The sequence below is a fragment of the Erithacus rubecula genome (assembly GCF_903797595.1).
Source record: "Erithacus rubecula genome assembly, chromosome: 4".
Taxonomy (NCBI): Eukaryota; Metazoa; Chordata; class Aves; order Passeriformes; family Muscicapidae; genus Erithacus; species Erithacus rubecula.
This window is the reverse complement of record NC_136686.1, coordinates 66,714,213-66,737,971: the sequence shown is the minus strand read 5'-3', so window position 1 is coordinate 66,737,971 and position 23,759 is coordinate 66,714,213. Positions and strand designations below refer to the sequence as shown.

General features: G+C 49.2%; 1 protein-coding gene across 4 annotated transcripts in view; it reads left to right on the top strand.

The window, feature by feature from the left end:
- Window positions 1-23,759, top strand: part of PLXNA4 (plexin A4) — a 424,069-nt gene that overhangs the window by 178,087 nt on the left and 222,223 nt on the right. The window lies entirely within an intron of this gene.

Genomic DNA, 23,759 nt, shown 5'->3' with positions numbered 1-23,759 from the left:
TGTTAGTGTGTGGAGAGGGGCAAGAGTAAAACAGAATAAGGGACAAGAGGGTGGGAAGTGGAAAGAGAGAGGCAGAACTGAAAGGGCAGAAAGCTTTTCTGGTTGGGAGCCAGGCACCTGCATGTGAGGGGAAGAGAAGAGGACAGGTGAGAACAAGGTGGGGCTGGCTCTGAGCTGTTGAGCTTTGCTGGCTTGGTTCCCTCTTGCAGAGAAGAGCAGAGCAGATCCATTCCTGGATGGATTTTAGCTGGATGCTGCTCAGATGGAGAGCTGCCAAAAAAGTGACTAACCCTAGAAGAAGCCAGGACTGGGTCTGGCAGGGATCAGCTGCTGCTGGGGCACGAGACCAGGAGCCACATGATTTACAAATGCTGTGGTGCTCTGGCTTTGCCACATCATCAAAACCAAAGAGGCTGGAGCTGCATCCAGGTGGAGACAAGGGTTGGGGGTGTGATGGTGTCTTGCTTATCCTCTTTCTCCTCTCCCTGTCAGAGTTTTCCTCATTCTCAGTCCCTAATTCCTGCAGCTCCAGCCACTCCTTGCCTGCAATCCTCCATCCCTTTGCAATCTGGTGTGGTGCTCAGCCAGGCTGGGCTTTTCCAGACCCTTTTCCAGATGTCTGTGATAAGGCTGACACAAAAAGGGAGAGCTGGAGGTCCTGCTGTGTTGCCACAGCTGAACAATGATGGGGAAGGGAGGTCAGAGCTGCCTGGTTGGGGGGCAGGAGGAAACAGCAGCAGTGTTCTTTTGTGTCCTCCTGCCCTCCAGCTGGAGGGGCAGTGGCAGGCATGAAATTCCCCACTGTCCTGTCAGCCTGATGGACAGAGCAGCCCCTTGCCCCTCCTGAGGGGGTGGGGAGGCCATGCAGAATGGAAAAGAGTTGTGCCCAGAGGGGAGAAGCAGCTCTGTGTGTCTGGGGTCCCTTCTGCAGCCAGTGCTGGGCTTATCCAGCCCAGTTATATCACCAGTGTGGGACACAACCTCAGCTCTTGGGCTCACAGGGCTCATGGGCATGAGTGCATTTTCTAAGTCCCTATGAGCTTCTCCAGATCATTATCACCTTTCCAACAGTCACCATTGGTCTGTGAAGGCTCAACATTTTTTCTACCTCTTAAGCAACCCCAAATTCCTGTCAGGAGCACAACCAAAGTCTCTGAGGTTTGGTAGAAACAAACAAAACCCACTTGGAGTGAGCCCAGATGTGGGATGGTGGCCACATGCTGCACCTCCATGCAAACCTGGCTGTCACCTGTAATAATACTCAGCACTGTGAAGCATGAGGTGTTAATCACAGTGATGTCAGAGACCTGACTCTCACCATTTGTGCAGTCCAGCAGTGGTATTTGACCCACCAGAGGCAGGGAGATGTAGATGTCATAGTCAGGCTGCAGTAGAACTATTTTTTCCAAGCTGTCATTCTGTTTAGGGTTGTACCACAGAGTTGGTTCTCCACAGCTGGAAAAGTCTATGTTGGGTGTCAGGTGGTCCTGAGCTGGTTGTCTCCAGCTTTGTGCAGTAAACCAGAATTAATTAAACCAGAATATTTGTGTATTAAACCAGAAGATTTGTGTATTTAAACCAGAAAACCACTGGTGCACGAGCACAGCACCCACTGCAGTCACACATGGACAGACTCTGACCTGCCCACTTGGCAGTGGACATCTGCATCCACTGGGAATGGAGTGATTAGTTCAAAAATCCTGAGGGTTCTCAGCTTGGAACACTTGGTGTGAAACAAAGGAGTGGTCCCAGGCATCACAGAGCCAAAGGATGGTGAGGGTTGATGAAATTCTGTGTTCACTGGTAACCTGATGGGCAGAACCCAAAAATGAACCCCAGGGTCTGGCAATTCCTTGGTGCTGGGTAACCATGGATTTGGGGTAAGTTTTTCTGGCCCCATCTGGCTGATGTTTGCCTTTGCTTCCTGAGGATTCAGTGTCCATGTCAGCTCCCAGCACTCTGCTGCTATTGCTGGCTCTCCAGCTCAGTGGTTTTGCTGCTTTGGGAAGTTATTCCCAACATCAGACTCTCAAAATGATCTGCCAAGATGCTCTGACTCCCCCTGTTAAGCAGCAGGAGAGTTCAGGCTGTGCCTCAGAATAATTATGCACAAGACACAGTGTCAAAACAAAGGTGGAGGATCCTGAAACACTCAGATGTGCTGTTCCCATCCGTGTCCTTGAGACACTCCAGCAGCTTCCAGAGAAAGAAGTATCAGGTGCCAAATGTTGGCTGCAGTCCCCTTCTCTCCCAGGTGCTGCTTCTCAGGAGGTTTAGACGTGGCTAAGGGGTTATTCAAGGCTGTTTGCTGTGGGATGCTGGGGTGATGTTGGGACAGGCTGTGGCACTCGTGGGGTCAGCACCAAACTTTTCCTGTGAGATAGCACTGACAAAGAGCAGCCAAGGTCACTGCAGTCTAACCAAAAACACTTCAGGTCCCTCCTGTTTCAGACCCCCAAAGTCTGCTTGGATCTGCAGCTCTCTGGTTTTGAAGGTGAATTCTGGAAATGTTTCATCCCAGACCATTTGGGGTGTGAAGGCAAATGGTAACACCAGATCTTTGGGTTGCCTTTACATTAGCTTTTCCCTCCTTTGTGTTAATTCCCACACTTTTATTTGATTTATTTTATATAGAACTTTCTGAGTGAGGTACAGACATGAGGCTGTCATAGAACAACTGTCCCATGACTCCTCCTAAGTACCATGGAGCAGCTGAGCCAGAAGTTCCTTTAATCAATGTTCTTCTTGGGGTTTTCAAATGAGGCCAGTCTAGGTGATTGTTAGGCTACTTCAAAGCACAAATTATCTCCATAATATTTGTATTGTCACTGTCTGAGGTCACTGGCTGTCATTGGAATGCTGGACATGGTTTAAGCTGCACACCAGCCAGGTGAGACCTGGCAGATACCTGCACCAAGGAGAGATTCCTTGATCCAGAATATTCCCCAATCCCTTTGGAACACACTCCTGGGTCTTAGAAGGGGATTTGGGACCCTGCAGCAGGGATCATCCTGTGGGATCAGCCAGGGGGATGGTGCCTCTGTGCTCCCAGGGTTTCCACTGCCTGCTGCTCTGCTCTGATGTCAGGGTCTGCTCTGCCAGGGAAATCACAAAGGCAGCCACAAGTGGGACTTAAAATAGAGGAGAGAGGGGAGGGCTGTGGGGACAGGGCTCTGCCTGCCACATTGACAGCTTTCTGAGGGAGGCTGGACCCTGCCTGCCAGTGCTCTGCCTCTTCCTGGGATGGAAATCCCAGAGGGAAAGAGGAATCTGGTGCCTCTTGGATTATCCTAGTAGCTGGGTTCATTCTACAGCCAAATCCCCCTCCCCACATCCCCACTCCTCCTGTGGCAGCCCTGAGATGGCCAAGGCAGTGATTCCTCAGTGTTTGCCTAGGCCAGGTGCCTGTTTGGAGGCTTCAGGGATAAATGAGGTGGCTACTCAAGCAGAGGAAGTGGCCACCACACTGGGGGCTCTGACCAGGCAGTTTTAGGGTTTGTGCTTCCATGTGCTGGGAATTATGTGGAGGAAGCACCACTGTGCTTGGGATGGGTTTCCTGGGAGGGTCTGGGCATAGAAGTGAGCTGTGCAAGCCACATCCCAACCTCAAAAAGCTGGAGGTAGGGATTGAATCCCTGCCCTGCCCCAGGGGAAGTCCCTCATCACCTGGAAATCAGCTCCAAAGGGCAATTTCCTAACCCAGCAGGTCACACCAGAGCTCTCCCACCCCATTATCTCCATCAGGGTGCTTCAAACCCAGCCCATTTTCCCTCTCCCAGCAAATATCAGCTGTGACATCAGGAAATATCAGGGAAGCTGCTGGTTGGCAGGTGGTTCATCCTGCTCAGAAATAGGTGCATGGAGCTGATGGGACAAAGCACCTCCAAGAGCTGCCATCACACTTTGCTGGTGCCAGGTTTGAGAGGTGTGAAGTTAATGCTGGCACATCTCATTATGTCTGAGCTGAGATGTCCCCTAGAGAGTGACCAGCCTGGGGTCCCTCCTGGGCACACAGCTGTGGCAGCAGGGGCATTTTGTGGTCCATGGATGTATTTACACACTGTATTTATTGTGAACAGCCAGCAGAATCATGGCCTTGCAGCACCCTGGTTCTGTCTCCTCTCCACAGCCTGGCAAACCCAAAGCTGATATCCCACCCCTCCTCCATCCAACCAGTTTTATTTTTTTTTTTTTGTATCTTTCCTTTTTGCCAAGTTGCAACCTGTGTCGTGTAGTGGTGCTGATCCTTGTCTTGCACTCATAAATATTTAGTGTGTGCTGCAGGAGGCTTTGTGTCACACAGCAGGCAGCCTGGCTCTGCTGGGCACACAGCACTACAGGACATTCCTTGACCCTCCTCCCAGGGGACAGTGCTCCCATTCTGCACCTTTGTGTCCTCAAAATGGGAAACCACAGCCAGATAAAATCAGGACTGAGGGGGTTTGTGCTGGTGATTTTGCAAGTGGTACAGAGAATTTATGGAAGCATCTTTATGTGCTCTGAGATAAGGCACCCACCCTCTACATGACTCCAAAAATGCATCTTTTCCTTTATGGTTGTCCCAGCCCCGAAAAGCTCTCAGTTTTTGCCATCTGGTTCATGTCCCCTGTGCTCCCAGCAGTGCCCAGACCTGTCCCAGCTTGGCTGCTCTCCTTGGAGAGTTGGACACATGGCTGAACATGACTCATGGCAGTGGGACATGTGTGCAGCCCCCACTCAGACATTCTGTTCTGCTCTTTCTCCTCTTTGGGGCCCTCATTTGGGGATTCCACATCTGTGATTACCCTGCAGCTTTAAGCTGATGTGAGGCTGCAGCCAGTTTTCTGCTTTGGATTAAATTTGGCAGGGGTTAAATAAGATCACTTAATATAAGATTACTGCTCTTCTCCATCCCATTGTCCATCCTGGTGTTTGGATGTGTCACAGTCATAGAAAGGCTTGGGCTGGAGGTGACTTTAAAGATCATCAGGGACACTTTCCACTGTCCCAGGCTGCTCCAAGCCCCATCCAACCTGGCCTTGAGCACTGGAAACAGATATTTAGTGCAGCACAACTCTCAGGCTGCCTGTCCTACCCCTCCAACCTCTAATTTTGGGACTGTCTTGCCTGAATCAGATGAAACTCTCCCTCAAGTTTCCTATAAAATCACACACTTTGCAGAAAGGATTGGGAGTTTTATAGCATGTGGACTGCTTTAAAATAATTGAATCACTGAATGGTTTGTCTTGACATGAGCCTTAAAAATCACCTTGTTCCAATATCCTGCCATGGGCAGGAATGCCAGACTCCAGACCAGGGTGCTCCAAGCCCTGTCCAACCTGGCCTTGAACATTTCCATGGGTTTTGGGCAACCTGGGACAGTGGGAGGTGTCCCCACCCATGGCAGGGAGCTGGTCTTGAAGGTCCCTTCCAACCATTCCATGGTTCTGTCATCTCTCTGACAAGACCTTTCCAATAGCTTGGTTTGGAGTGTGTTCTTTACTTTTTTGAAGTCTTGGAGTTTGGGGCACACTTGTCTTTTTTTTTCCTGCTTTTTTGGCCATCCAGAGAAGACACAATGAGAAGTTCTGCTCATGTCTGGTTTTATCATCTTTGTCTGAAGCATTTAAAGTGTGACCATCACATCTTCCACACCCACTCAGCTCAGCTCTGGCTGGTTTTACATCTCCAAATCTCCTTGGCTGGCTCCACTTTGCAGGTTCCTCAAACCATAAACCTGAAGGAAATGTAACAATGAATTAAATGCATTAAAGAAGTTGCACAAGGTCTGAATTTATCAGGTAAATTGTACAATTAACAACAAACCTGACTCAGCATGATGCATTACCAGGAAGGTTTGGGAGCTGCAGCTGGGGATGGATATCAGCATTCCTTCCCCATCTGTGTGCTGAGAGGGTCTTGTAGCTCCAGCCTGGGCAGTCATCCCTAAATGCAGCATCTGAAGTGAAATTCCACCTGAATAGATTCACCTTGTCTCCAGCCTGACCTAGCAGGAGTCCTGTGTGATTTCTGTGTGTTTTTTGGGGACCAGGAGATGTTGCACTGTCTCCAAAGTGTTCTTGCACAGTCCAAGAGAAATCCTGAAGGGTGTTTCTGCAGTTGGTGTTGCCTTTTCCATGGATTGTGCTGGGAAAAAAGATCTGGTGGTATTTGTGATGGACTCTAGGGACTGGTCTCCCATTTTCCAGGAACAAATATCCTTTGGTGTGCTGGTGCTGTTTAATCATTCCAGGAGGGATGCAGACAGACTAGGCTGAAACAGAAACCTGTGACAACACAACACCACATTATTCCCCCTAAAACCTTGCCATATTTTGCCCCTAAGTGCACAGAAAAACACATCCCATGGTGTCCAAGGAAAGAAGCAATTATAAAGTGCTTTGTTTTCCTGCAACACTTAAGAACAACAGGGTGCAGCAGGATGCAGCCCATGCCCCAGGATAAATGTCCTCAGGAGGGCTCCCTAGAAGTGCAGGTGGTTGCTAATTTGAACAGTATCCCCTCTTTGAGAGAAGCCAGCAGGGGTAAGGAGCAGGGATTTGTCATTTCTAGGAGGTGGCTTTGGGTCCCTGCCAGCTCAGTGGGGTTGGGAAGCTCCTCTCATCCAAAGCAGCAGCTGCAGAGTCAGCCCCAGCCAGAACCTCCCCTGTGCTTGGGGGAAAACAGGGGAAAATTGGGATGGGAGACACCTGAGAGCTTGTCCAGCCCATCCCACTGCAGGCAGGATCCTCTCTAACCCATATCCCACCTGACAGAAGCTCCTTCAGCCTGCTACCAACTCCCCAAACCACCAAAAAGCTTCTTCAGTGCCTAAAGCCAGCATCCCCACTGTTATCCACAGACTACCCACCCCAGACAGGGAGGAAGATTTATTTTCTTCATTTTTCTGCTCCACATTTGAAGCTGATTATTCTGCTTCCCCTCTAAGCAATCCCCCAGCTCCTCCTGTGTTGCCATGGAATTTCAGGCTCTCCAGGTTCCCCTTGAGTTTGGTGTCCTGGAGTGCCCCACTCATGGTTTTGGCAGGACCATCAGGGCAGCTGGACTGTGCCATGTGCTAATTATCCCTGGGATTGGGCTCTGCATCTCCTGCAGCAGCCCAGCCCTGCTGGTTTAAGCACATTTATCCCCCTTTGACTCTGTGCTCTCAGTTCTTGTTGCCTGGGAGTATTTTCCCTCCCCGAGTCCAGTCCTGTTTGTTTTTCCTTTTTCTGAGCTGTTGCTTCAGTTCATCCAGCTCATCTTGCATCCCAGGCTCTCCAGCCTTTTCTGATTTAACAACTTTCCTTCATCGTGCTCATTCAGGGAATATGAACCAGCCAAAGGACTTGGCTGCCCTCCCACAGCTGCCAGGAGCTTGGTGTATCCTAGAAAAGCTCAGCTGCCTCAGGTGGGTGCTCTGCTAATGAGGGATTGAGTTCCCAGGGGCAGCAGGAGGATGAGGACACTGGACATTGCTCACCTACATTCACTTTCCCAGTATGGGAAGGACTCCTTCCCCCCACCAGCAGCAGCCTGTGGAATCCAGGACTCTGCATCCACCTTCTCAGGATCTCTCAGGGAGTGGACAAGCAAGGAAGGATGGTTTTAAAGCAGGCAAGAGGATCTGGGTCAGGCATCCTGAAAACAATGCAGAGTTTTCCTCAGCAAGGTGCCAAACACCCTTTGAAGTGCCAATCGCATCATTTGGCATTGATTTTCCTTTAAAGATCTCCCTGCTGCTGCCCTCCCAAGAGCCAGGCTTTCTGCTGACAGGCACTCTGGTGTGGGAATTTGGAGGATGTGCACTGCAAAACTTCCTCAACCTGCCTGGGATTTGGGTTCCTGGAAATGGGGCCACCCCTGCTCCCCAAATGAGAATGTTCCCATATCCTGCTGCTCTGAGCTGGGCTTTGGCTGCCTGCTCCTGAGGGCTTTTTTTTGGCAGGGAATGGAGTTTAGGAGATGATTTTGCCATTGATGCTGTGGGAGAAACCCAGAAAACTTTCATGTGGCACAAGAGTGGGATTTCCCTGTGTCCTTGGATGGCATTAGACTGACAGGAGAACATGTGTAGATTTGATATTGGAAATAAATTCTTCCCTGTGAGGGTGGTGAGGCCCTGGCAGGGGTTGCCCAGGGAAGTTGTGGATGCCCCAACCCATTCAAGCTCAGCCTGGATGGAGCTCTGAGCACCCTGGGCAAGTGGAAGTTTTCCCTGCCTATGGAACTGGATGATCCTTAAGGCCCCTCCCAACCCAAACCATTCCACGATTTTGTGATTTTTCTCTCAATATCTTTTCTTTTTTTACTGGACTCACCTCAAGCCTCCAGCTCCCTGTCCTCTCCAAGACATATTTAAATTGCTTTTCACATCTTGTAGCAGGGATTCTACATTCACTTGAAGTGGTAGATGTCTCTGCATATAAATAATGTTTTTTTCTTCCCCTGGAACTGACAGTTGGGAAGTTCTAGGTGGCTCCAGCTTTATAATTACCTCTGTCTGTCTTGCCTGTGTGTTCAGGCACACTCACACGTGCACTTGTGTTCAAGAGGAAGCAGTGAATGCAAGGAACAGCTGGATCCAGTATGTGACACGTCAGGAGGAATTGTTTTTCTTTAAACATCTTTTTACCTCCATCTCAGTGCTGCTTTTCCTAGCTGCAGCATCCTCTGAATGAAAAACCCTGGAATTCCTCAGCCTGTTGGGGGGAAAAAAAAATTAAAAATGGAGGTTTGCTAAATATTGGTTCTGTCTGTGTGAACTTGGCTCCTGCCTGGGGATTGTGTATCAAGGAGAGTTCCCCAGGGATTGGGCTCCTGGGACTCTTGTCAGGAGGATGCCTTCAGGTTAAACTCCATGACAAGCAAGGCAGAACAGCACTGGAAATGGCTGGGATTGAACTAGAATTGTGTTTGTGCAGCATTCCTCTGCTTCCCACTGTCCTTCACACTCCCTCCCAGCTGTATTTCCTGATTTTGAACCAATAATATCCTTTTATTGCAAAGATATTTGAATTTTCCATATTCAAGCGTAAGTCCAGCACAGAGATATCTCCTGGCCAGAGAGATCTGATCCCTGTGGATGTATGGACAGGCAGAAGCTGAGGGAGGAAATTTTGGGATTGAGAGCTTTCCCCATCAACCTGAGAGTCTGCAGAGTGAGGTTTGGAGAGGCCTCATCTCACAGTCTGTTTCCTTTTCCTTTTAATGTGTTTGCTCTCTAATGTGTGTTGACACAGTAAACACACATGTTTGTACAAACATCCCAGCTGAGGGTTGCTTGGAGAGCCCCTTGCAGGGGATGGAAAATGTGCCTGGCAGATGTTGGGAGCCTGGTACACTCCATTTGTGCCAGAGGTGCTGGAAATGGTCCCCACTGGGAGGAACTCCATGGGACAGCAGGAGGCTTTTGTAGGACTTTTTTTTGAATGCTGTAGAAATACACAGGAGCCCAGTGCTGTCCAGGGGCAAAAAGTGGATTTGAACTGGTGTTGGATGTGAGGAAATCATGGATCAGTGTGGGGAGAAGGGAACTGGACAGAGCTCCCATGAAGGAGGCATTGGATGGAGATGGATCTGAGATTGTGGGAAATGATGGACAGAGCCAAAGCTTTGTATGAGGTGCTGCCAAAACTCCCTTCAAACCAAACACTTGGTGTTGAATGGGGCAGGAACCAAATTTCCCCATGGAAGTGGTGGAGTAATCACCCCTGGAAGTGTTCAAAACACAAATAGAATTTGTGATATGGCTTGGTGAGTGTGGTGGTACTTGGTTGAAGGCTGGACTTGGTGATCTTGGGGGTCTTTTCCAAGCTTAATGATTTTTTGATTCTCATTTCTTCCAGATTCCCACAGCTGATCAGCTTTGGCATCTGAATTGGTGTTTAGTGCTGTCTGTGGTATTTTATTCCCAACCATAAGATGCAGGAACCAGGGTCGTGGGGGGCTGAAAATTGGATGAACTGTGTTAAAACTGATCCTGTTGTGGAATTATAGAATAACCCGAGTTGGAAGAGACCCCCAAGGGTCATCAAGCCCAACTCCTGGCCTTGCACAGGACACCCCAACAATCCCACTGTGTGCCACTTGAGTACAGCAAGAAAAACAGAGATTAAAGTACAATTCTTGGAGCCTCTTGTTGCAATAGGACACACTGAACAAACAAACACAGCCCTCAAAATTAAGATTTTCTTCACTAACCCATCCTCACACCTTTTAGCACAGGAACAGCCAGGAAAGGGTTGCTGGCCCATCTGTGAGAGATGCCAGACACTCACTCAGGCTGAAATCTGTCTCACCTAAACGCTGGTCATCAGCACTGAATCGAAATGAGCTGCTGTTTATAGATAATGGAGAGAGACTGGCATCTCCAGAAAGCAATTCACTCCATCTGCCTGAGACACCTATTTAGGATGGCACAAATGGCCCCTTGGTGAAACCTGTCTCTTCCCATTCACTCCAGGGGAAACCTGCCTGACTCATTAGGAGAGATGTCTAATTTTCGGGAGGACCATGTTAAACAAGATGAATCCCACACTGAGTGTGTGCCTGGAGGGCAGGCAGGTGACAGAATGTCTCTGGAGCCAGCTCTGGCTGCTCTCTGCTTCCAGCTTGGGTTTGTTTGCCCCTCTTTGCCCCTGAAAGATCCTGCTTTGAGCTGGGCTTGCTGCAAGGGTTAAGTCATTTCGTCACAGTCAGGGAAGTGGATGGGGCAGTGGAAAATGTGGGATTTGAAGGCTTTCTGCCACTTTTCTCCATCCTTAGGGCAACTTATTCTGCTGTTGGAAGGGAGGGAGATTTCCCAGCTCCCAAATTGCAGATGGGACACTCGAGGCACAGAATGAGTGACAAGGAAGGGCAGAGTGGGACTGGCACAGGAATTGATCCTCAACACCAGGGACTGGGTGTGCCCATGGGTTTTCCCAAGTGCAGCTGGGATGCCAAGGGCAGTTTTTACCTCCTGGGTGGAACTCCTTGAGGTGGGTTAGAAACTCCCAAACTCTGCATTAACAGGTGGTGTTCAATGTGGGAATTGGCTGTTCCCAATCCCAGTGATGTCCCCCTGGGAATATTTCCTGGGAGTTGGGTTAAAACCTTCAGAAACGCAGGAATTTGGAAATGTAGTAATTTTGTTGTCACACCTGTCACCTCTGGTTTAATTCCCTTTCCAAATCTCCATCTTCCCCTCAAAGCCTTTCTGTGCTAGGATGCGTCACCAACTCATGGATCATTTTAGACAATTTTTTCATCTGGGGGAGAACTGACATCACCCTAAAATCCCCCAAATATTCTGTGAGGGAGGGCTTGGAGCAAACCCTGGCTGCAGCATGTGGGACAAAGCTCTTCTGTGCCCACTGGAATCTCTGCTGGGAGGACAGGGCAGGATGAGACCATTCCCAAAGCATTGCTCCAGCTCCAGGACATCTCCAGGAATGGGTAGAATCCCATTAGGACCCCACTCCATAGAGCTGCTGACACCCTGTGGCTGTCAGGAAGAAAAGCAGCAACTTTTGCACAGGAGGGCTGGGCAAATTTGGGTTTGAAAAAGAAAAAAGTGACTGTTCTAGGAATTTAAAATAAAAAAAAATAAAAAAAAAAAAAAAAAAAAAGAAAAAGAGGGAAACAAATCCAGCAGACATTTCCCAGCTGTGCTTTTAGTGCTAACACAGGGACAAAGGTGGCAGCTGGCTGGCTGGCAGCCTGCTCGTGGCTGTCCCTGCTCCTCTCCCAAGGCCATGGGCCAAGGGCAGGGAGCTTTGAAGAGCTCCCAGTTTGGAAAATGGGGTGGGGAAAGGGCACTGCCAACAGAGAGATGAGACATGGCCACTTCTTCACCAGAATAACTTCTTTAACTCTTTCTCCTCCCCCCTACCCCACATCCCTCCTCTCATGGTTTGTCACACCCTAGATGCTTCCACACAGAATAATATTTTCCTCTTGGTGTTTTCCCTCCCAGCTGCCAAGAGGTCTGTGTAAAAACACCAATGTCTCCCTTTTATAAGCAATCAACTCCTCCTCCTCCAAGAGAGAGTAACAAAAGGAGAGGAAGAATAAAAAAACAAGGAGAAGCAGAGGCAGGATCATGCTCTGCTCCTCGACACAGAAGGGATGGGGGGAGTTGTTGGCCTGGGATAAAATTGGCAGTGTGAGGAGTTTTAGCTGCAGCCTTTGAAGATGAGAGGAGAAGCAGCTGATTGTCACAGAGGGAGCAGGCTTGGCCCTTCAAACAACAAAGCCTGCACAGACAGCCCTGAGTCCCAAAAATAAAGGCTGCACACTGCCTTCCTCTGTCACTGCCCGACAGAAATAGGAGCCCAGTGGGAACCATTAACCACCATGAGAAGCTCCAGCCTCGTGCCCTGAATGCAGGAGGGTGCAGCAGTGGCAGGGGGGTGGCTGCTGGCTCCTGGGGCAGCTGGTGGGGTCTGGCCTCCATCACCCAGCCTGGCATTGCCCTGCACCAGGGATGCAGCTCTCTCCTCTGCTGTGGAAATGAAGCACCTGAGCCAGCGCTGGATTGCTCCCCATGGTCCCTTTTGGGGCTTGTCCTTTGTCTCAGCCTGTTTTGAACATGCTGGGAAGAGCTGGAGGGCTCAGGCTGAGCAGGGAATGATGCCAGTGCCCCCAGGAGGCACCGAGGTGGGGCTTTAATGGCACATCCATCTCTGCACTGTGCTGGGGCTGCATCCCTCGTGGGCTTGTCCCCTTCTTTGGGACAGCTGTGACTTCTCATCCCTGGGATAAAGAGAGTGCTAAAATCCAGTGCTGGGCGCTGCACAGCCAAAAAAGGGCAGGATGAGACCCCAGACAGAGAGGGACAGTGTGGGGTGGTGTGGGGACACTTGGGGACAGAGGTGGCAGTGGGACAGCTGCTGCAGCTGCGCCATCTGCTGCACACGGGGAGAAGATCCGCCCAAAAAAGAGCGTTTTGGGCTGGTAGTTTCCAAAAATAATCAACAGTCCAGCCCCTTCTCCTTCCCCTCCTTTTGTGCCAGATGTTGAGTCAGAGCTGCTTTTCTGCCATCTCACATGGACCAGGGAAACTTTTGGTGCAACTTGGGATGGGTTGGTTCAATAATTATCAAAAAACCTTTTCCCCTCTCCTTTTCTGTCCTATGAGGCAGATCTGGAGAGAAGGGATAAAACAAGGGAGCACCAGGCACTTGTCAATCAGTGTTCTGTGGAGAATCCTCAAGGGAGTGTGATGGTCTCCAAACCTGGGGTTGCTGTGTTTTGTTTCAGTTTGGTGGAACTGATCTAATTTCACTACAACAAAATGCCAGAAATGTTGAGGGCCTTGCCTAAAAAGGAGATGAGGGTTTGAGAAAGAGGGAGCAAATAGAAATTCCTGTAAAAAGTCTGTTTTTCAGAGAATCCCCAATACTGCAGATGTTTCAAGCTGTTGTTTGGGTAAGGTCAGTGTGTACCTCAAAATGCACATAAAATGCATATTCTGTCTCCTCAGCTCAGGATTTCAGTAAATAATACCCCAAACTTTGGGAATATGGAATACCTGCACTATCCCACTCTGGCAGGACTTCATAGAAAGGGAGTTGCTCCTACTTTGGAGGTTTGAGGTCCTTTAATTTCAGCTGCAGTCACCAGCACACAGGAATGTTCTGCAGTCTCTGGTGCTGCTGGTGTGTAAGAGTGGGGAAACCTTGATGATGGGCTGGAGAGCTGGAGAGGAAAAGCTCCAGGGAGAGCTCAGAGCCCCTAAAGGGGCTCCAGGAGAGCTGGAGAGGGACTGGGGACAAGGGATGGAGAGACAGGACACAGAGAATGGCTTTAAGATGAAGGAAGGACATTTAGATTAGATTATATTAGATATTGGGAAGGAATTCCTGGCTGGGAGGGTGGTGGGCCTCCCAAAACCCTGGCACAGGTTTTCCAGAGAAACTGTGGCTGCTTCTGGATCCCTGGGAGTGTCCAAGCCAGGCTGGACAGTGGAAAGGGGTTGGAACTGGATGAGCTTTAATAACCCTCCCAACCCAAACCATTCTGTAATTCCCTGATTTACTCCACCACAAAGCTGGAGCTGATCATGGGGATTACTGGCTGCACTTTGGAGTGATTCTGCTGGAACCTGCAGTGAAGGGGGGCTCAGCTCTGACACCCCTCACCTTCCAGCTCCTGTGCCAGCACCTTTTTGCTGTTTCACCTTTTTGGTGGTGGGGGGACCCTGCTGGGACACAAGCCCAGAGCAGGAGAGCCGTGTGAACCGAGGGAAAGAGCAGCAGGGATGAAAGGAGCAGTAATTATGCATCTCCATGCCCTCCCTCCCCAGCAGGTACATCTGATCCTGCAGCTTTTGTGTCCTGCCTGGCACTCTCTGTATTGACGCTGAACTCCTGACCTTGCTTTGTCTCCAGCCACGACCTGATGTCAAAGTGGCTTCGGGTCGGGTTTCACTGCCCGGGTTACCCTGAGGTCCCAGAGGAAAGTGATCCCTGTGCTGTGTGAGGGACAGGATCTGCTGTCCCTCCCTGCCCAGGGCACAGAGGGGATGGCTGTGCAGACAGGAGATGCTGCCCAGGCTGCTCTTCCATCACCTTCCATCATAAGTGCAGCTGAGCTTGCTGCATGCTCTCCTCCTTGACTGACACGTTCAAAAATAGTGGGAAAATATCCAGTTTGGGAACCCTGAGGGACCTCAGCCAAAGCAGTGCCACTATTGTCTTAGGGAAGCAGTTTCTTCCCAAATTCTGCTGTCCAAATGCACTAGGGGAAGTTTAGATTAGAGATCAGGAAAAAATTCTTCACTGAAAAGAGTGGTTTGGCACTGGAATCATCTATTCAGAGAGGTGGTGGACACTGAACCTGGACATGTTTAAAAAAATCCTGGATGTGGCACTCAGTGCTGTTGTTTAGTTGATGAGGAGGTGTCTGGTCATAGGTGGCTCTTGATGATCTCCAAGGTCTTTTCCAGCCTGGGTAATTCTGTGATTCTGTGATTCTGTGACCCTGTGATTCTGTGACTCTGTGATTCTGTGATTCTGTGTCTGTGATTCTGTGACTCTGTGACTCTGTGACTGTTTCTCTGTGATTCTGTGACTCTGTGATTCTGTGATTCTGTGACTCTGTGACTCTGTGACTCTGTGATTCTGTGACTGTTTCTCTGTGATTCTGTGACTCTGTGATTCTCTGATTCTGTGAATCTGTGACTCTGTGATTCTGTGACTGTGATTCTGTGACTTTGTGACTCTGTGACTTTGTGACTCTGTGACTTTGTGATTCTGTGACTCTGACTCTGTGATTCTGTGACTCTGTGGTTCTGTGACTCTGTGATTCTGTGATTCTGTGACTCTGTGACTGTGATTCTGTGATTCTATAACCCAGCAGTGGTGTCTGGGCTATGGCAGTGACCACCCCAGGAATGTTTGAACTCTGTCCCCACAGGTTTTCAGGACCTGTTTGTTGGTTGGGATGCACAGAGGTAATGAGCTGTGTGGGCAAACAGCAAACCAGATCTTTAGAGGGTGGGGCAGTCCTGCAACTCCTGGGATGCTTTTGGAGCTCAGACATCTCAGTCTCTGACATTAGAGGAGTACCTGGCTGTTTTGCCTTGGGGGGGACACTGACAAGGAGGTACTGCCACAAGTTTTGGGGAAGGATCTGAGGCGCAAAGGAATAGTGACATTCTCAGCTCTGCTCTGACTCCCCTCTGGGCTGTGGTCCTTGTCCCCTCGAGGCTCAGCTGAAGCACCCCTAGGAATCCTCTGTCAGGTCCCTTTTGTGCTCAGCTTTTCCAGACTCTCTATTTCCTGAATTTCCCTCCGTTCCTGTTTTGCCTCTTCTGGAGAAGAGTTTTTGGGCTGGATCAATGCTGTATGATGGTGTTAAGTTCATGAGCACTACTCTAACCAATTTATGGGGCAACTTTGGCTCCTCACCAGCCTGATCTAGGGTCTGATTCCTCAGGCAGCCTTTCTCCCCTCACAGGAGCCTCCTGCCTCTGCCTCAGTGGAATAATCTGTCAGCACTCCCCACCCAAATCCCTCTGGCTCTGTTAATTCTCCCTTGAACCTGCCTTGTGCCTCCTTAGGGCAGCTCCCAGCAGTTCTCCCTCCTAATCCCTTGGACATGTGGAGGGCTCTGCTTCCTCCATAGGGGCTTCAGCTTCTCTCCCACAGACCTGGCTTGGTGCTGGGTGTGCTTGGCTGAGAGGAAATCATTCCCTGCCACCCTCAGCCCCTGCATTCCCACCTTTTGTTTCCCTCTGAATGAGTTTCACACCATGATGGTCCTGACTGGTGATTTACTGACATTAAAAATGAGCCTGCCACACTGTTATTTTTAAATTCATTTGAATTAGTTTTGGATAATTCAATCAAGGGGTTTGAATGCACTTCTGGTTAATTCTGATTGATGTGCCAGGAACCCCTGTGAGTAAGGGTCTGGGGATATGTGCCATTGTTGCACTACTGGAGGTAATAATTAAAATTATACAATGATAGAGTTGTTAAGGTTGGAAAGGTTGGAAAAGGTTGGAAAAAGACCTTTAATATCATTGAGTCCAACCATTAACCCAGCTTTGCTTAGACCACCATTAAATCATGTCCCCAAGGGCAACATCTACTTGGTTTTTAATCCCTCCAGGGAAGGTGTTCCTGCCCATGGCAGGGTTGGAATGAGATGATCTTTAAGGTCACTTCCAACCCAAACCAGTCTGTGGTTCTCTGAATGGAAAGGACTAACACTTTTTCTGGTGTCCCTGGAAGGAGAAATGCATGAGAGGCATCTTTGGGTCACCTAATAAACAGCAGAAGAACCTGTGGTAGTTTGGGAACATCCTTCAGTCTATGGGAGGTGAATGGAAGAGGCCTCATGCACTGTTTCAGTGCTGGATCAGTTTTCTGGCTGCTTTCATGAAAGGGGAGAAAGGTCAAATGTGAAGTTTTGTCCCCAGATGGTGTTTCCCTTTTATCTGAGGCAATATTGGAAGATAAGCATTGGCTTTCTCTTTTTCTCTCCTCCTTCTATTTTCTGTGGATAAACATAGATTACGAAGGTTACAAAAGCTTTGAGGGATGTTTTTTTTATCTGATATTAAGTTCTTAATAGGTCACCTTGGCATTGAGGAGCCCAGGAGCAGCAATTGAATCACAATAACCTTTGCAGAGCACAGCCCTGTCAGTGGGGCTGGGACCCAGAGATATGTGGGACCTCATTATCTCAGCCTCAGCCCCAGGGGTGCCAGCTGACAAAAGGGGCTGGGGACAGCTTTTCTTTCAGGTTCCCCTTTCCCCTGGCCCTGGAGATAACCTGTCCCCATTTTGCTGACAGGAATTGTTCCTGAGACATCTTTCCACCCACCCACCCAAACTCAGTGCTCACAGCAAGGGGATGAGGAAAGAGCTGTGGGTCCCAGATTTCTCTGATTTCAGTGATGCACTCACAGCCCATCACTCTGCATTTCTGAAGTCATTTAGCACCAGCATCTGACACAAATACCAGTGCAGGAACAGCCAATCTCACTTGACCAGTGATATCATCTCTGGGCTGAAATTTTTGATTTGTTGCCTTTTTTTTTTTTAGAGAAAGTGGCAAAAGTGCCCAAATCCTCAGCAAAACAGGAGCTTTGGTCTGCCTCTCTTAAGAGCTTGAAAGGGAAATTGCAAATGTGTCTTTCTGTCTGCAAGATTGAATGTGACAGGCTGTGATTGAGCTCGCTGCCCTTGCTGATGCCTGGAGCTGCCCAGGGCACTGCACCACCCGAGGTGTGGAAATGCCTCCCTCCATTCAGATTCCCTGGCATGGGGAATCTGCCTGTGGGGGAACTGCCTGTGGTCCCCACTGACTCTGCTGGGTGTGATGGGACAAGGGGTGATGGTTTTATCCTGAAGGAGGGTTGATTTAGATGGGATCTAAGGAATGGTTTACAACTGGCTGATGTTCTTTGGAGAAGTGGTGGATGCACCTTCCCTGGAATCATTCAAAGCCAGGCTGGACTGGGCTCTGAGCCACCTGATCCAGTTGGAGATGTCCCTGGTTGTTGAACTAGGTGACTTTTGGAGTTCCCTTCCAACCCAAGCATTCCCTGATTCTGTTTTTCTGTCATTTCCAGCCAGAGCACGCACGTGTTCATCTCCACATCACCCCTTGGGTCCCTTGCTGAGCACATCCTCCAGCCAGGAGATGATCCTGGAGTGCTTAGGTGTTTCTTGTGCCTCCTGCCTGGACTTTCTCACTCTTTCATGCTGCTGTGCTGATGTTTCTGTGAGAATTTCCAGATCTCCACAAGAATTCCCGTCTCTCCATGAAAATCCCCACCTCTCCACTCGTGCCTCCCGTTGAGAAGAGCAGCTGGCTCCCTCTCAAATGAGGATCTGTGGGTGTCTCCAGGCTCTCCCTGTCTGGCCACAGTCAAAGGACCCTTTATGGAGCTGCCCTGAGCCCCCACCCACATCTCCCAGTGCTCGGGGTCAGATGAGCTCATCCCCACGGGAATCTGCTCCCTCCCTCCCTTATAAAGGACTTGTATTCATCATCCAGCCCGTGCTGTGCTGCATCTGTCTTCATTCCATCCCATAGTACTCCCTGCCTCTGTTTTTGAGCTGTCCCACAGAAGGGTTTGTGCTCCAGGCCAGCTGTGTTGGGATTTTTGTGTCTGGTCAGTGCTGTTCACACACAGGCTGCACTTCTGGGTATTTCTGAGGCAAAATTCCTGAGTCTTTTTGGTGTTGTAATTTCTCTGAATTATTTTTATCTATGGTTTGACCCTGCTGAAGAGCTGATCAGATTTTAGGGAGCATTTTAGGTTCATGAGTTTATGAACTAACATGTTCTCACATGTAAAAAATTGTTTTTCATACTTTTTTTCATTATTGTTCCCTTAATCTCAGTCAGAACCACTGTGACCCAAACCATCCACTTACAGTCTTTTTATGAAAAACCAGGAGTGATGGCAATAACAGCCATATATATTTAAAAGTTAGCAAGTTCCCAACATATTTGCCTTATAAAAGAAACTCCACCAGTTTGGGAGAAACAAAAGCAGCTGAGCGGCACTAGAATGACCTTTAAGATTACCCACTCTGATCATAAATATGAGCATCCAGCAGCAGGACCCTCTCTGTGAGACCTGAACTTTACCTCTGGGAATGTCAAACAGAGAATCCTTTTTTCCATGAGGGACCTGGAGCAGCTCTGCAGAACACCCATGGCAGAATTTGTGCCTGAGAATGACCCATGGATGAAGAAACTGCTGTGCTGCCAGTGGGATTGAAATCCTGCAGAGCTTGGGAGGCAGGCACAGGCTCCTGTGGTGCAGGAGCACAGTTCTCCCACCTTTGTCCCTTCCCTGTGCTCTGACAGGATGGTCAGTGGTGGAATATCCTTCCCTGATGGAGTTTCATTCCCCCAAAGCACTCACTCAGCTGGACAGAAACCTCTTAAGAGCCTAAAGCCAGGAATTTGGATGTTAAATCTGGTGGCTGGAGCATTTAAATGGCTTTTTTATTTGGCCAAGCACAACTTGATGCAGACATTGTCCTTTGGAAATGGCATTGATGCCAGCCTGGAGTTTCCTAGGACACACCTACAGGTCAACACCTTGAGTGCCCACCTTCATTTTCCACTGCTAGAAGACAGAGCACAATATTTCAGCCTTAAAAATCTCTAATTTCAGGTTGCAGGGTTGGGGTAAGAGGAGAACAAATTCCCAGGGTCTGTGGGAACAAGTTCACTCCAAATATCAGGGTCTAGGGTGGCCACTGGCAGCAGAGGCAGGAGCTGGGAGAAGAAGGAGGAGGAGCAGCAGGTTTGGAGCTCTTTGGATCCTTGGTGGGCTGCAAAGGGCTCAGCCATAGGGGAGTGCCAGCAGCCCCTTAATGGATTGCCTGGCAGGGTTGGAGCTGAACACGGATGCTTGGCAGGCCATTACCTTGAAAAATGAGCTCTGCCGAGCTCGCCTTGTGTTGTTACAAACTAATGATTTGCATTGATTAGCACGTGGCTCGTGAGTGTCTAATTTATCAATCAGGGAGCGCCGGGGGAGTGTGTGTAAACCATGCTCTCAAAAATGATGTCATCTGTCAATGGGCTCCTGCACACACCTGACACACTCTCCCTGCTGAGGGAGAGGGACCTGGCCACATCCTTCCCTTTTTCTCTGTTTCCAGCTCCGGAGCTGTTTCACTTTGGGGTGAGCCCTGCAGTTCAGGTGCAGCCTGGCTGGACACACTTCAAGCTGTAATTATTATTTTTTATGGTGTCAGAATCAGTCAGAATCCCACTGTGTTAGGTGATGTCCAGAATGAAGGGCTTGGGTAGAAGGTTGGTCTTTCACTTTGTCTAATTTAATTGATAATTCCATTGCAGCCAGGAGTATATTTTGTTATAAATGTTAGTGGAGATCCACAGTGGGATGGGGCAGCAGCCCTGTGCTGTGGACTGGAAAAAAGGAGATTTCTGTCAGCTAGGAATTTTTCTTTGGGCTTGAAGGATCCTCTGGTGGACCAAAGGTGGCTTTAAGATGACAAAGGGTAGATTTAAATTGGATATTAAGGAGAAATTATTCCCTGTGAGTGTGGTCAGGCCCTGGCTGTGCCTGCCCCTGGATCCCTGGAAATGTTGGATATTGAGGGTTAGAGCAGCCTGGGATGATGGAAAATGTCCCTGCCCATGGCAGGAGGCTGGAATGAGATGAGCTTTAAGATCCTTTACAACCTGTGACTGCATGATTCCAGTGGATCCCACTGTGCTGGATCTGTGTGAGACAGTGACCCACCACGAAACCACAACACCCAGCAGCTCTGCCAAGGCACAGCATCTCCACAAAACAAAGCAGATGCCCTCCAACACCTTTTCCCACCTTTCTCTTGGCCCTCCAGAAGCAGGAGCCCAGCTCTGCCCTCGGTGCTGTGCTGGGTTGATCTATCCAGCTGTGTTTGACCCAATTTTCCAGGATTACACCAGAGGTCAGTGGGTGACTCCTGTGCAGGATTAAACCCTGTGGCCCTGCCCTGTGCCCCCTGCCAGCCCCTGGCCAAGGCTGTGCAGGGTGGAGATTACACTGCAGATGATCAGGATTAGCCAGCAGTTATTCTAGGAAAGCTTTCTTCTTCAAACCCCTCTGTTGCTGCTGGGAGGAAAGGCCCTGGGAATTGTGTGGCTGGAGGAGTGAGGAAGAGCCACTCTCCCTGGGTGTTGCTGTGCTATAAGGTGTAGCAAATAAACCTTGTTTGCTGACAAGATTTGTTTGGTGAAATTTGATTTGATGATCTCAGAGGTCTTTTCCAACCTTAATGATTCTGTCACATGAGACCTCCTGCCCAAAAGAAACAGAAACCTGATGGGATTGCAAAGCCAGCCTGCTTTGCTGTCCCTTCTGTTTTGTGGTGTGCACTCAGGTGCACCTACATTTTGGGACAGTGACTTTTATATGGGTGATAGAGATAGGACCAAGAAGATCCCTTTTAAACTCAAAATGAGAGATTTAGATTAAATATTGGAAAGAAATTCTTCCCAGAGAGGGTGATGAGACCCTGGCACCTTGTCCAGAGATGCTGTGGCTGTCCCATCCCTGAAAATGTCCAAGGCCAGGTTGGATGGTATTTGGAGCAACCTGGGATGGTGAAAAGTGTCCCTGCCCATGGTAGGGGGTGGAACTGGATTGTCTTTAAGGTTCCCACCCAAACCATTCCATGATTCCACTCTCCTGTCCAGCTCTCACCTCTGCTCAGCGTGGCTCCTTCACAGCACTTTGGGTTCTGAGAGCAGGAGTTTCAGGAATGCTGCAAACACCTGGTTTTCCAGGCTCCCACTCTCCACATGGCTGGAGGTGCTGTGAAATGTGTGTTTGGATGGGATGGACTCATCCAGGCAAGCAGCACTTTAAAACATGTGTACAGGAGAAGGGAGAGAGCTGCTGGCTGCTGACTCAGGCAGGAGTTAAGGGTACCTCATCCTTTGCTTTTTCAATTAGCATTTGTAAAGGCTTTTAGGACTGGTGGATAGACAGGGCTATTGAAATGCCATGTTTTATTAGGAATTGATCTCCTGTTAATAGGCTTTAGGCAAATTACAACTGATTATTTAACTGGGAAACGGAGGGAAATGGGCAGAACATGGAGTGTCACCAGCCCTTCCCTGTCTCTGCTGAGATCAATAGAGCTCCATCATGCAACCCAAATCAATGGAAAAGCAGGAATGAGTGATCCTCAGAAGGGCCTGACATGAGATCACACACTGCCTGCTGTGTCCTTCCTCCCTCTCCATGCCAGGAACAGCAGCCAGCAGACCTGGCATCCTCTGGGGAACATTAGGTCCATAAAACAGGGAGGAGCTGCTATTGGAAAAGCAATGAAGTATTAGTGGCCCCTGTGCAGTCGTAAGGCTCTGGCTGGGCCCTTCTCAGAGCAGCCTGGATGGATGTGCTGGGCTCCAGGGCTGCCTGGATCTCCTGGAAATGGTGTTTGCAGATCCTTAATCCAATAGTGAGGAATGATGATGGTGATTTCAGTGAGATGCCCTGCAAGGAAAGGCAGGGAGAGCAAAGGAAGGATGCCTCAGAGGATGGCAGGGACAAAGTTGGTCCTCCCACCTCTTCTTTCCTGCCCAAAACACTTTCCCTACTTTTTGAGGCAGTACCACAGTCATGATTTCTCCCTCACAACCAGGCAGAGGTGGCAGGGCCTGATTCCAAAACCTGAAGGACTTTCCCTTTGAAATCCACCCTTGCAATCTTCCTGGAAGCCGTTTAATCCCCCTCCCCTGAGAACTGGGGCAATTTCATGGCCAGAATGAGCCACCAGCCTGACAGAGCTGCTGGGGCAGGAGATGATGAATTCCCTGGAACTTCATCAGCCCAGGGGCTGCTGACACTGCAGAAAAGCAGAGTGGTGGGGAGGGAGGGCTTGGCTGAGCATGCCATGGTTCACCAAGCTCCTCTGCTGCTTAGTTATTAATTTAATTATTTGTAATGACTCTCATCCACCCAGCGTCTGCTCCTTCTGCCCACCAGCCCTGGATGGCTTTCAAGTGCTTTATACAGAGATATTAATTGAAGGGGACTTTATTTTAACTCTGGTGGGCCAGGAATGATGCTCTTGGGCAGGAGGTGATGGTTTTAGAGGAGTAGGAAACAGCTGAGCCCAGTTGGCACAGTGGAAATGATCCTTTTTTAATTTTGCTGCCAGACCAGTCCAAGCTGCTTGGGCAAATAAAATAGAAGTGAGGTTGTAGCAGGAGGTTGGGTTTGGGGTGTGTTTCTGAAGTGAGTCTGAAGATAATTTTGAAAGGACTCTTTGCACTAGATCAGGCTCCAAGCCCCATCCAGCCTGGCCTTGAACACTTCCAAGGATGGGGCATAAAAAACCTCTCTGAACAATCTCTGCCAGTGCCTTTTTCTTGAATAAACCAAAACTGGATGATGTTAACGTGCTCCAAACACTGATTCAGTCTGTGGGGTCAGGATTTAATGGGCCTGGAGAAAAGCTCCTGAAGCACATCAGTGTGGATGGATTTTAGCAGGAAATATCACTTTATAGGAAAGAATTGAGGTGCTAATAGAGGTCTGTGGCCCTCTCTGAAAGGCAGGTGTTTTTGTTGCTCTGCTGAGCTTAAAGATATTTTCTTTTTTGCCATATTCATGATTTATCTTCCAGCAAAGGCACCAAGTTCTTGCTACCACCAATTCCTTTTGTCCTCCAATCCCACTGCTCTTTCCTTGACAATTCTGAGTCCATCCCCTTGATTCGGAGAGGGTTATTGTTTCCCTCTCTTTGATAACTATGTGCTACCAACCTCTGTGCCCCTCTTAGAAGTGTGATTGA